This window comes from Phaseolus vulgaris, chromosome 11 (assembly GCF_051622355.1).
Source record: "Phaseolus vulgaris cultivar YP4 chromosome 11, ASM5162235v1, whole genome shotgun sequence".
Classification (NCBI taxonomy): Eukaryota; Viridiplantae; Streptophyta; class Magnoliopsida; order Fabales; family Fabaceae; genus Phaseolus; species Phaseolus vulgaris.
In genome coordinates, this window is record NC_143508.1 from 48,207,917 (window position 1) to 48,212,362 (window position 4,446).

Sequence of the window (4,446 nt, forward strand, 5' to 3'; positions counted from 1 at the left end):
AGAAAGAGGGAAATGGAAGGAGATAATTGAGTCGAAGTATGGAAGTGGAGTAGATCAGTCACCTATCCCTATTAAATACCAATCGTGGTGGTGGAGAGACCTCATTAAGGTGTGTGGAGAGGAGAATTCGATGGGGTGGTTCCATAAAGAAATCAAGTGGAAGATTGGTGTTGGGGATAAAATAAGATTTTGGGAGGACTCTTGGGTCAATAACAATAGTTTAAAGTCAATTTATCCTAGACTATATACTTTATCAGCTGATCAGGGGTTAAAAGTAAAAGAAGTTGGTAGTTGGGTGGAATCGGTATGGATCTGGAATCTAAGATGGAGACGTCCTGGATTTGAATGGGAAGTTGAATTACAGGAAGAATTATCAAGAACTTTGGCTGGACTTAAACTAGATAGAGGGATGAAGGATTGTATGACATGGAAAGGCGAAGACTTCTCTGTTAAATCTGCATATGAATGTGTTACAAAAAGTGGTTCATGTAATAAGAGTATAATTTTCGAACATCTCTGGATGTCCAGAGCATTTCCAAATGTTCAAATTACAGCATGGAGGGTCTTATTGGATAGGTTACCAATAAGGATAAACCTTTCCAGGAGAGGTGTAGGGGTAAATACATCTTGTGCTCTGTGTCAGAAGTGGCCTGAATCGGCTCAACACCTGTTCCTAGAGTGTGAATTTGCAATACAGGTATGGAACTGGTGTTTTAGATGGATTGGAATTATATATGTACAACAAAAAATCCTCAAAGACCACTTTGAGAGCTTCTATTTGATGCAGATGAATTATAAACAAAATCTTGTGTGGAAAGGAGTATGGACAGCTATAGTATGGAGCATTTGGGATCAAAGGAACAGAACTATCTTCAAACAAGATTGTGTTGATACGGAGGAAATATTCCATATGGCTCAACTTAAGACTTGGTTATGGTTGAGGTATAGAATGAAGTCCTTTAATTATTCTTTCTCTGATTGGCTTTTAAACCCTATATTGTGCATTAAAAGTTGCTAGTAGATGGAAGGAGTATAGGGAAGGAGTCGCTACTTGCATAGAGATGAAAGGAAGATAGGTTAATGGTGGAAGGGAATGAGGGGTTATGTAGGAGGGATGGGTGAAGGGTAATATAGAATTCATTCTAAGATTGTTATAACTGTTCTGTATCAATTTGTATCACTTATATCCTAGCTGAAAGCTAGGAAAGGTTTTCTGGTTTTTGATTGGAACAGGATACCATGGTTTGCGTGGACAGAATGGTACAAGATGGGGAAACTATGGTTAATTGTTATGCTGGAAGGTGTGTACTAATACAAGGAACAGCTTGTGGAGATCATGCACAAAGGACTAACGCATTGCTGCTGCCTTTATTCTTGGTGTGGCTGGTATGGGGGAATGGTGCTGTCAAAGGTTATTCTGCTGCACGAAATTCTAAGTAGCCAAATACAATTTGTGTTTTTAGTGCAGACCTTGAGCTACTATTATTTTGGTTTATTGCGGATGTTGATAATAGTATTAGGAAAAACTGGTACAGAATTTACCTGTGTACACCAGTTTGGAATCATTAGTTGTAGGTTTTTGACATCTAAAGTTTCAGAACCTTTGGGTAATTGATTTTGCTCAATACCACAAGGAATGGAACTTTGTGATTGTGTATACGGGTTGGGTTACCCCTGAAGTAACCCTCTAATTTAATTTATTCATTGCTGATCAAAAAAAAAATATCAAAGAGAAGAAACATTAAATAAGGCTCCATCTTTTTCTTCCTTCAGCATTGCTTCTTCCTTCACCTTATAGCCTCCATTCGGATCACAAGCTATCGTTACCTAACTCGACAATAATTAGTGTTTATCATTGCTTTATATACACTAAATAATTACATTATCTGTAAGGTGGCTAATCTTCAAAGCTAGCGAGCCATGTGTGTTCTTGGGGTTGTTTGCATGGCTTTTGTCATATGCTGTCATTCTCACCAACCTACCAAAGGAATGAGATACTGCATCATCACCTCAAACCTGTCACCGGGATCAAAGCTGTGACAGGGATATAATTAAGAAGCATGGATCTTCCATAGAGACAAACCATACAAAGTTTAATGTATTCCAGAAATCTGGAAAGTTATTAAGAGGAGAAGAAGATAATTTTAGTTGAGAAGTTAACTTAAGACTTCCGCAGTGAATTTAAAAAAAGTTAATTCGATTTAAGAATATGTTATTTAATATTCTTATTTTTATTTCCTTCGCTATTTTTAAATATTTCTAAAAGAATATATGAAAAATAAATTGTTTTCCCACAAAGTGAAAACTGGGAACAATTCAACGAAATTAATTGTTTACACACAATCATTATAATGTTATGATGTAATATAATTAGTTTTTTAATCCGCTTGTAATATAATACATGCTCTCTGTTATTAGATCAATTAACCATTTATAAGATTGGACAATGATTACCATATTTATGTAAAATATGGTTGAAGCAATATTCTTAATGAGAACATTGACTAATAAAATATTATAAAATGCAACTGTAATATAATATCCAGTGCAATAGTTTTAGATATTTATCCTAGTAAAAATTTAAAAAAAAATTGTTGATAAAAAAAATAGTTGAAGCAATATTAGTAATGAGGATAAGCAGGAAGTGCACCTTCCTCAAGACAAGACTTACAATATTAATTCAATATTGCTTTATTTATCATTAATTTATATATACTTTTTTTTATCAGCAATGAATAAATAAAATTAAAGGGGATACTTCAGGTGTATCCCAACCCATATACAGTAACCAGAAGTGGACTTCCTATACCATCCACAAGCGAAACTCTCCTTTATGGTTGGAGCAGAACAACCTTAAAGTGAGAAAACCCTACCAAAAAAAAAAAAAAAAAAAAATAACCAACATCGGCGACCACCGATTACACATATGGTGAACGCCGCTTCATCGATCGGTGATCCTGTTGACATGGAGAACGCCGCTTCATCAACCGGCGATCATGTTGATCTTTGCATACCTACGGCAACCACCGACTACTCACATAAGGGGAACGCCGCTTCAAGTAGCTACGGCGACTACCGACTACTCACATAAGGGAAACGCCGCTTCCTCGATCGGTGATCATATTGACCATCGCCGTTTTATATAACCGGCGATCATGTTGAGCGTTGCCATCTACGATCACCGTCTGCAAGAAATGGAGAGCGTCGCTTCATCAACCGGCGATCATGTTGAGCTTTGCACAATTGGCGATCACCGACTACATACAAATGGGTCATGCCGCTTCACCGATCGGCAACCAAGTTAACCTATGTAAAGCACCACTTCACCGACCGGCGATCATGTTGACTTGCATACCTTCGACGATCACCGACTGTGGTATCATCCTCTCCAGATTTGCTACTTCAGAGACCTACTGTACCCATTTCACTTCCTTTCTCTGACCATAATGGCTATTACCCAGTCCTTACCCTCCTTCTTTCCAGCAGCACCACCATTATCCCGTCTAGCCTGCTATATGCCTCCCCTTGTTATTTGATACTGCAAATGCATGTCAGCGGGTTCATAACCCATTCTGCATAGGAGTAACAAAAATTATTTTCCTTGTGTTTCAACCATAACCACGATTTAAGTTGGGCATTGTGGAAAACTTCTTCTACATCTACAGCTCTTTGATTGAAGACAATGGAGTTTCTATGTTCCCATAGACATCGGACTACGGTTGCCCACACACCTTTCCATACCAGGTTTTGTTTATAGGAGTGTTGGGGGAGGGAAAAACCTTCAAAATTGGTCCTAAGATTGTTGTGTTGGGCAGACCATATACCGACCCATCTAAAGCATAAGTCCCACACCCGTACTGCATACTTGCATTCTATAAAGAGGTGCTGGCACGTTTCCTCCTTGGTCTGGCAAAGGGCACATTCTGTGGTGTTCACCGTCACCCCTCTCTTGCTCAAACACTCCCTTGTTGGTAGTCTACCCAAGAGCACTCTCCACGCAGTGATCAGCACATTAGGAAACGCCTTTGTCTTCCATAGATAGCCAAACGGCGATATTTGTGTTCCTCCGTCGGGCTCTTCAAGGCATTTATACGCAGACTTCACTGTAAAGTTCCCTGATTCGTCCCTCCTCCATACTTGCTTATCCTGTTCATCCTTTTTCATAGTGACCCTAGAAATGAGCATACCAAGCTCGGTTTCGAGGGGGATCTCCCACTCAAATCTGTTGCGTCTCCACCTTAAATTCCACTGCCACTCTGACTCCTCCCACATTCCAACCTCTCCCACCGTTTGGCCCTGATGTAATGACAGGGAGAATAGTCTAGGAAACAGGGCCTTAAAGCTAGTATTCCCAGTCCATATATCCTCCCAGAAAATCTTGTTTGATCTCCTTTCCCTACTTTCCAGCTAACCTCTTTTTTAAACCAACCCTCTCCCCCTCCCTGC